Below are 10,273 nucleotides of genomic sequence, written 5' to 3'. Positions count from 1 at the left end.
TATATACATTTATATCAGTTTCAAACGAAAGCCAATTTTAAACCAGTAATTCTATTTGATAACAGAAGTCTAAATATTTATTTTCAACAGTACTGAACTGAATACTCCAGCTCTTGTAATTTTTTAACTACTACTTTTAAATATTTGCCAGGCTCCAAAAAAATAATATACAACTTTACTTCTTGAAATGCAATTTCTAAAATAAAATGGAAAATTTCGTTTGGGGGTTTTACATCTAATTGTAATGCACAAGTCATCCACAGTGATACAGCGATGAAGACACAAACACAGCAGCATCCAAACCAGCTACTGATTTTTCTTGTATCTTTCACAATGATGCTCAGAAGGGAATTGGGCAACCTGTGGGAAAAGGGGCACTGAAGAATTAGGAGAAAGGGAAATAGCACAGAGCAGCTGATAAAGGGAAGGATAGCTTCTTTTCCAGAACAGAATTTCTATTCTATTTCATTTCTCGTTTTTAAATGTTTTCTAAATTATTTTGAGTTTAAATGAAAACTAAAATAAATACAACTTCTTCAGCCAAGAAAACCCTCAAGATATTGCTGTAATTCAAGCAACAGGTGTACAGGAGTATTAAAATCAGGTGACAGTAATTTTCTTGCTAAGCCATAAACATGCCATCAGTGATACTTACACAGATCTGCTTTGCGGAGATTTCTCATGCCTATAATTTTTACAGAAAGCCAGCGCAACTGAGGCGTTTCTGGCTGCAGAGCAATGAGAAAAATAACTTAATTATTAGCAAATAACTCAGATATATTTAACATAGCTTATCCTAGAACATCACAAAGGCCATTCTGGCATTAATGCAGTGAATATGCTTTCATTTTAACTACTTGAGATATTTTCTGAGAAGAAATACTTTCCTGTGATTTGACACCAAGTAAAGATAACCTGTCATTCACAGCTAGGGTCTACATTAATAGAAATGAAGCCCCATTAACACAGCAAGCAGAACTGGTATATGTACATAAACCAGGGTTTTTTACAGAACCAGAACTGAATAAAGCAGGAATCGTTAAAGCTCTAAACACTGTAAGAAAATGGAAAGCTGAGAACACAGAGCAAAATTGTCAGTGTGTTAGATTATGCAGTTAAACACAAATAAGCAAGAAAAGCTATAATTAATGGAATGCACACACACACACAAAAAAGTACAAAATAAAAGCACTTACAGGTGATTTAGAATACTCTGCCTTAATCAGGACAAACCTAGGCTGAGCTGATTAATTTACCAAGGAGAAGCACTGAGGTATAGCAATATTGACAACCTATAAGGTAGGGCTCTACAGCGGAATAGCTTGAAGACTCCACAACTCTCTCCATTTTTTCTGTTCTCCCTCCACTCCCCATCACAGCTACACACAACCCTACACTTGGTTACAGAAAAAAACAAGACAGTCTTGAAGAACATCAAAAGTAAAAGATTACATGCAGAAGCAATAGCTTCATTAATTAAATTGAAAGCAGCAATTAAATCTCCAAAGAATTATGATTTCTGAGAAACTGCCTCCTTAGAACCTCCTTGTGTGCCTCTTGTTTTTCAGCATTTTCCAAAACCAGTTCATCTTCATTAAAATAAGTGGTCAGTAAAGTGGCAGACACTGGAGTAAGCCATTTTATTTGCTCATCTGCCTCCATAAAGTTAAGGAAAAACAATTTAAGGACTAAGCCCTGGTGTTACGAGGTATGACTACCATCATATAACTATACCATAGCAAATCAAGACTAAGATCCAGCTCTCCCAGTTCCTTGCCTAACATTTAAACCACAAGTTCATCATCTTCCCAACCCCAAAGCCATATGGAATGCTTTGCACTCTAGAGAGCACACTCACAGAAGAAGCAAATATTCCCTTAACTAGCTGTCAATAAATGTCAGCTTTCACAATAACAGTTCAGCTCAGGGAGAGAATGGAAAGGCTGAAAGGAGACTGCAGGTGACCCAGCCTTCCTTCATACCCTGCAGCTCTCTCCCTGCAATCCAGGAGCTGCCTTCTGTACAATACCTCATCTCCAGCACTGCATGGTCTTTCATGATTCCTCCTCCTGATTCCAATTTTCCTGTGTGGGTTTGCCCGGATGAGCCGATCCTGGGGACAAAGAGCCAAAAGACAGGCCAGTGATAAAACCCAGGAGTCAGGAATTTTCAGTTTCCACTCAGATTCACCACAGCAGTATCAGAAGATCCTGGCATTTCTCCCATTTCTCCTCTTCATGATGGGATATATCCATCTCGCCAAGACCATCTACCTGCTGCTTTTACTAATAAATCTGCCTGCTGCAGATGTATTTGACATTTAAGCATCAAAATTGCCCAAGCATTTGCTTTTGATGAATCTCATCCAAGACAGCCAAATAGATTTTCCTGCCCCACTGGTGGTCTCTTACCAAAGGGGAATAGGCTGATGATCCCATTCGTATCTTTATTTCATAAAAGGCACCACTGCAATGCTCCAGTCTCTGTGCCTCCCAACTGGCAGGTGCTCCTGGACCACAATATTTTCCAACCAGCTGTGGCTGGGAAGAAGAGTTGTACAGATTGACGCATGGCTCCACCTCCCATAGATTTCAAAAGCACAAATGATGCACTTGCTCTGTGCCACATGAAGACTTGTCTCTCTCTCTCTTTTTTTTTTTTAACACCATGGTGATTTAGGGGAAAAAAGGAGATGGATCAGACATTTTATCATAGGCTAATCCCAGAATAGTCATTATCCACAAACATAAGGTCTGAATAACTACACACAGAGTGATGTTCTGGGGCACTTCCAGCCCCCACCAACTTCTCCAACTGCAAGGATTTTCACCAAGCCCACTACAAATTACAACTACAAAGTGGAGGCTGGCTCTCACAGGCAGCGGCAAATAGTTAAAGAAAACAGCTTGTAGCTTTTCTTCTCTCTTATTTCCATTACACACAGGATGTTAAGGAGTCAGCAGAGCCAGCAGGAGCTTTTGTATTCAAACTTTTTTAGCTAAAGTGTTGCTTTCAATCAAACTATGTTAGAATCTCATAAGATTTAACAGAAACAACCACATACCAATTTTTCCGAAGTCTTTAAACATCACTGTTAAAAATGTCAAGTCTGATTTCTTTTTAATTGTAGAATAATTTCCATTATTTTTCTGTAACAGCACTCAATACATAAAAAGGACCTAGTACTACTACTAAAATACAAAAATAGCACAGAAGCCAGTTATTGCATTAAACATTCTTGAAATCACTAAAAGTAGGTGTTATTCAATAGTGAGAAATAGCAGTTGAAATAAGTTTTTTTTAAACTCTTTCTTTTTTAGAATTTCAAATTTCTAAGTCAGACTGAAAACCCTTTCTAAAAGCAGCAGGACTTCTTAGGGAAAAATAAAAATCTGATTTTTCAACCATTTCTAATGAAAGTATTTGAGTATTCAAACTGTCCTGTAGAGATGAGCTACCTTAGATAAGAACTACCTTAGATAAAGTTTCAAATTATTATTATAATTAGTCTTGCCTTTCATAGATTCAGGCACTGAATGCATGAATGTTTCTGCTTGAGGTTGTAGTGCCACTTATGAAAAAAAAGCTTGATGAATTCCCACCTAAAGTTTTCTTGTTGGGTTGTTTTTTTTATTGTAGAACAGTTATTACAACAGAGAACTATTTCACTTAGTTTATATAATAACGTTTTTGAAGTAAAACTCTAATTTGAAACAAGAGATTGAGCTCTTGTTACAAGAGGCTGAGCCCAATAGCCATTCCATCACTTCAATTAGGCTCTGAAGTAATTTTACGTCTCAGCTCAATGACAGTGGATTCTCTTCAGTTCTTGAGAGACAAAAGTTAGCCACCCAATTGGATAATGTGCCATACTCCCCACGTAACTTGCACCCTTTCCGCGATGTCCACATTTGGGTCTTTTGTAGATTTCATAACTCAAATTAATCAATATTAACAGCTGAAGCTGCTCTGTCACTGCACTCCCCTGCTTACTCGGCACATAATGAGGGAAAAAGTATCCAGCTAAACAACTCTCCCACCCAAAAGCAGATGCAGCCCAGCAATAATAGTAAATGACTTGATAACTTGATACCTTGCATCACAAACCATGGTGCAGGTGAGTCACAGCCAGGAAGCCACAGGCCAGAAGACAAGGTAGTATTTCACCAACACCATCATAACAAAGCAGTAGGGGCTGTGTCTGGAGGTCTGAAGGCACACAGGCACTTGAGCTGGGCCACATCACTTGCAGCAGGGTGCCTGGGGGGCAGAGGAGCAGGGAGCTTGCAGCAGAACCAGCACTGGCTCTGCAGCCTCTTGAGAGGCATCTAAGAGAGCTGGAGATGCCCATTGGCCACCAAGATCCCAGACAGGTTTTGTCACAGGCTCAGAATCACTTTCCTCTCACTGAAAATAGAGACTGACAGTCAGTGATTTCCCCTATTTCTCACAGGGTTTCTACAGCTATTTGACATCAAATATTTAGTATCTAATATAAACAAAAGGAGAAAAAGCCTTCAGAGTCTGACTCACAAGCCTTGCAACTTCTGAGACAAAGATGCTGTGATAAAGAGACAAAGACCTCTTGACCTGAGCTCTGATACACCAATGCAGTCACAGGGTCCATCTTCATTTCTAAAAAATACTAGTGATTTTGTTCTTCACAACCCCCTAAACAAAAGCTGTGGGGCACCATCTCTAAATATCACACTTCATTTATGTGACCCAAATATGCCATCCCAAAACTTTATAATAATCCTTTTTGACCTAGATTCTGACAAAAGCTGAAGTGACAGCAAATGAAATCCATAAGAAATTAAATCTTCATGCACTTTTCAGTATAAAGCATTTGGGCAGAATGAAGAACAGAGGCATTAAGCTGCATTTCCTGATTTGATAATACAGAAAACTCCACAGGAAACATCTTTCTTGTGGGACGATAACAAATAAACCGCTTGAATTAATATTTTCTGCACAGAAGTTGCACAACTGTATTCGTATCCTGCTGAAGTTTTGTTCTAATACATGATTCAATATGACCATTAAAAAAATATTGACATTCATATTGCAAATTTAGGCCTCATTTATGAAGCAGTTGCATCAATTTTCTCGGGTTATTCCACAAGTACATCAATACAGTCTGAGGCCAGTTGACAAAAGTGACGATGACAGCAAATGAACAAGCTGCTTTGTGTTACTGCTGAGGAGACAACTCCCAAGGACTAAATTACTCAAGAGCACCTTCCTCTCAAATAATGCTGCTGGGGTGACCCCAATGGCCACTGAGGGAATGTCAAGTCACAGCACCCAGAATCCACTTTCATCTTCAGCTCAGATCAGAAGATATCACCTCTTTATCACTGACTCATAGGAGACAAGGTGGTCTCTGGAGAATTAGAGGCTCTAAAGTTGGATCTACAGCACAGGTCAAGACTGTGATTGTGTGCATGGGTTAACAGTCCACTGGCAATGCAATTTATCACACTCCTGAAGCAAAAGAAGAAAAGTCCTCAAGATAGCTTCAGTGTTTGTTTCTTTATCAGCACTCACTGTTACTACGTTTTTTAATTATAACTGTGGGCTTTTCCTACAAGATACGGGAAGACAGAAGTAAGTATTGAGTACAGGTTTGTAATTGCATCCCTAGTTAACATTCAGACCATTTGTTTTAGGTCAGAATGAAGAAAATACATCACTCAGGAATGTTTAAGTCCTACAGTACTGATTTGTTATTGGTACATTTCTTCCATTCAAAAGCCACGCAAAAACCTGGAGTACCTGGTCTATTGTGCTAAATACTACACTTACAAGAAGAAGCTTGTCAGAACAATCCTTACAGTTCATCATATTCATCTCCTCAGAAAAAGAGCAGCTGCCAATGAGAGGAACCACTCCTTATGCCCACACCTGCAGAACTGTGTTCTGCTCCTACAAAAGGGAGAAGAAAACATTCCTGTTAGCAAACCTTCAGATTTTGAAGTGGTTGCATAACTGATGTCAGTCTTGACAGCACCTCTGCTTGTGACTGTTACAAGAGTCTGGTAAAGAATGCACTTTTTTAAGGATACCTGAACTTGCCAGAGCTTCTGCTAAATATAAGTACTGATTCAAGTGGATACAAAAACAAAACCCAAAGCAGTCCTGTTGTTGAAAACAAACACCCTTGAATTAAACATATCTATGAAAGCAAAATACAATTATGCCTCCAGAATAATTACATTTCAGTCAGCAGCCAGTACCTGGTTCTCTGACAGTTAAAGAGGGGGTAGGGATATTGCCCTCAATGTCCCACCAAATAATAACTACCCCATGAGACACAGACAGAAAAGAGCCAAAAGAGAGAAAACTTGAAATAGCTGCAAATTGAATGGAGCTGACTTCCATTTCCTGATGCACACTGTAAACTCCATAGGGACCTCCACATGTAACCCCAAGTACCATAGAATCACAGAATGGCTTGGGTGCAGCCAGAATACATGGTTTTCTAACTTTTTTCACTCTCATTTCTTACTGAGACATTGCTTTAATACTGTTGACATATTATAAATTAATCTCTGATGTAATATTTTCCTTAAAGCATCATATGCACCATTATGCAGATTCCAGTAATGGTTCCACAGTAAATCCCAAGCTGAAATTTGCAGATAAAACAAGCTTAAACTTGCCATGTTTCACAATAGACTAATGAATGCATCTGTCCAGATGCCATTTTCCAGCACACCTCATTGCAAAACAGGGGCTAACTTCTGCAAGCAAAGCATTCATGAAGCACTCGAAAAGTACAGTTCCATCCACTCTGATCCCTGCCAGGCTTCTCAGTTCCAGCACTGCTTTTCAACTGCCACAACTTTCTAACAGGTGAAAAACCACACACACACACAAAACCCAACAACAATAACCGAAAAAAAAAAAAAGCAAAACCGCAAACACACCTTTTTTTAAAAAAAGTGAGTTGGGAAGTAATCTTAACAGCAGAGAATGTCCATTGTTCTACCACATCAGTGACTGGCACTGTGGTGGAATGCTAAAGGAAAAATATCCCCACACCCTACATTTAAATCATGGATGTGCCTGCAATGAATCTACTGATTCTGACAAGGGCATAACACTGCTACAGTTGCACAGTTGTTACACTACAATTTAGATTAAGAGGGGTATAGCCACTTTCCAGTAAGAACCTGCAGCACTGGAGATGGAAAAGGATGTGTTGCAAAGGGACAGAGCCTGGTTAACTTCACAGCAGTACTGCAAAAACCTACCTTAATTTCTACTTGTTACAAAGCAGAAGGAAATGCTTGTGGTGGTAATATTGGGCAGGCACAGTAACTATAATTACATTTTTATAGAGATATTTCCCCCCCCCCACTGGGGTTATGTAATGATTTATTTGTTTGCAGATGAAAGTCGCATGTAAAATTTAATTACCTATGATATTGCGGGATTTTTTTTTTTAAGAGAAAATAGTTTAAATTCTTGTCCATAATTTTCTGAGCAGCATTTTTTTACCTTGTTAATCAAGCTTTGCAGCTCTTTGTATTTACCCTTAAGGTAAACTCAGCCTGATATTTACATCCACACTCATGGTTGAAAGCACATAAGGCGTGAATCATAAGCTCTGTGGAATTCTCAACATAATTTCTGGTTTGTGGGACATTATACAGCTCTTAGCTGGCTTAAAAGTGATGGTCAGCAATGCAATAATCAGTTCAGAAAACAACCAAAAAACAACCACCACAACCAAAAAAACCACCACCTGGATGCGCTGTTGAGTTTAATTGCAACCATGGATAAAAAAAGTGCAATAGTCATAATCATCAGCATGATGAAAAACACACAAAACTACAGAAGGAAAGATGAGGTATATGACAAATAATTAATAATTCATATCTTATCTATATAATGTATATTATATAGATACATTTATATAGTAATAATAATACTTTACAAAGCTTCTCACATGTAACAGAATGTGTTCCCATATGTCTCCTCTATTACTAACCCCAATTCTAACTGACTTATTTTGCCCTGAAATTGAAGTCCTTCTGTCAAATCCATTTGCAGGAAATAAGCTAGTACCAAACACTATTTTACAGCAAGTCTGCCAAGGCCTTGTCTTATGATATTTTAATATTATAAATGCAGCAAGTGGTGCCTTGTTGAGGACTGGATGGAGAGTCATTGCAGTATCATATAAAAGGGCACTACTCTCTCAAATGTATTTGAAAAATGTGATGGCTATGAAAAAACACCCAGGTATGTGTGTCCGTGCACAGACTGCACTGCAGCTTCTGCAGCAGATTTCATTCTAAGAATACCACAATACAGGCTCCCTTTGTTTATATGGTGCCTAGGGAGATAATAGCATTTCTCTTCTTACCATTTGTTGAGCTCTGATCACAAACGTGTGAAATAAGAGAACACTTCTTTATAACATTGACATACCTTTGTATAAATAATTTGTTCTATCAATTCATCAGTTTCTACTTTAGATATCCACCAATAATTTAGCCCAACCATTGTCAAGTTTTTCATAGATGTCACAAAACTCTGAAACATTCTTTTCATGTTCATCCTAAGTTTATTCCTTAATATATTTGTTCTCACACCAACATACTTTCCCATACATACTACTTCATCCATGCATCTGCTATGAGTTAATTTTCCTCAAACATGGGTGACCAGTCAACATAAAACCCTATCAGAACTTTGTTTAACAGTATTAGTTAGTTCCCTCTTTCCATTGGAAATGTTTCAACCTCCAACACCTCTAGATCTCATTACCTTTCTCAAGTCCAAATCATATCAATATCAGGTTCTGATTAAACACTGCTTCCTGTATTTGTTTTTATTCCTTTCAAGGTGTTGATTAAAGTACCTCAACCAGCAATTGAACACACACGTGCGATTAAAAGTCTCGCTGGGTGTAATATTTGCCACATCAAAAGCAATAGAGTTAGAAATAATTCCGTCCCAGTTTAAGATTTTTAGGTGTGGCTCCTGATGCATTTTTCCTCTACTGGAGTTGATAAACTGTAAAGATTTTGCACAGCACTATTAAGAAATAGAGTCCAACATAACAACATTGCTTGGCTATGAATAAATTCCTCAGATAAATGGAAAAATTTCTCCACCCATCCTACTCCAGTGTACAGCACCCTTAAGAAAACACCAGAACTTTCCAAGCTCCCTCATTTTCCCAGGCAATGCTTTTTCTAGGACAGAGATTTTACTAAGACTTCTTCTCTGCAGAGCTGGCTTAAACACACTCAACAGCAGGCCACAAGTTGTTTGCCCTCTCTGCTACCCCATCACAGGTTCTGCTCCCTCCTTTGCCCTAGATTTCCTGTTTATCTGGTGCTGCCCTGAGCAACCTAACAAAGAAGCACACCTTGTACCTTCCCAGCACTATGGTGCTTGCCTTTTAATTTAATTTCTCTTGGAATCACTGCATATACAATAAGACCTGTGTTAGAAGATCTGCAGCACAGAGCAGTTTGCCTTCGACACTGAAAGGGCAGACAAAAAACCCAGATATTTTCATATAAAGTCACTGTTTTCTTAGTAGAGTACAATATCCCATTAGACATTTTAAATTGTTTCTTCACTACTTCAGCCTTCAAAAACCTACAAAAGAATTTATTATAAAAATCGTTCAAAGTGTTTTCTTTAAAAATGTAAGAAGTAACTGTTTCCTTGTAAAATAGCACTAACAACAGGTGAACTTATTTACAAAACCTCAGTTGCTAAGCACTTAGCTGAAAAGAAGCTTCAGCTAGAGAAGCTTATCAGCTACTTAGAACACAGTCATCATCTGTGGAGGAAAAGAAACCCATATTATTGTGAATGCAAAATGATCCTTGTCCCTGACAATATAGCATCCCCACAAAAGACTACCTGTAATACCTGTTGATGTGAGTAGGTGGTCTTGCAGATGCAGGCAGTGTACTCTTTTTCTAGAGTAATCATAGTTGATCAGATCAGAGGCTGAAGGGCCTGGTTAATTCATTTAGTCCAACTTAAAACCAAGGAGCTTTTATAAACACCTTTTAAAATTATCTGCTGTAGGGACAATTAAAGCAAGGTGATTGTGATTCAAGCATGAGTCAATTGGATACAACAGCACAACTTCAAACTCTTCCTAAGATAGTTAGGAAGATAGTAAAAACCACAGTTCTTGACCTTGAAGACATTCTCACTTTTGATTTCTCAGTTGGGTTTTCCCCATTTTTAGACTCTTTAGGAAGTAACTGGTATTATCTTGCTCCTCCTCCCC

At 38.3% G+C, this 10,273-nt stretch overlaps 1 long non-coding RNA gene across 1 annotated transcript; it reads right to left on the bottom strand.

The window, feature by feature from the left end:
• Positions 1 to 654: 654 nt before the first annotated feature.
• Positions 655 to 2,596, bottom strand: LOC146436363 (uncharacterized). Its single transcript, XR_014852643.1, has 3 exons — positions 2,412 to 2,596; positions 2,030 to 2,113; positions 655 to 728 (listed from the first exon to the last, which is right to left on the bottom strand). It is a non-coding gene; the product is annotated as an uncharacterized LOC146436363 (long non-coding RNA).
• Between the last annotated feature and the right edge of the window lie 7,677 nt (positions 2,597 to 10,273).

This window comes from Lichenostomus cassidix, chromosome 5 (genome assembly GCF_008360975.1).
Source record: "Lichenostomus cassidix isolate B80296 chromosome 5, HeHo_3.0, whole genome shotgun sequence".
NCBI classification, from domain to species: Eukaryota; Metazoa; Chordata; class Aves; order Passeriformes; family Meliphagidae; genus Lichenostomus; species Lichenostomus cassidix.
The sequence above is the reverse complement of the archived record's forward strand: the minus strand, read 5'-3'. Positions and strand labels throughout refer to the sequence as shown.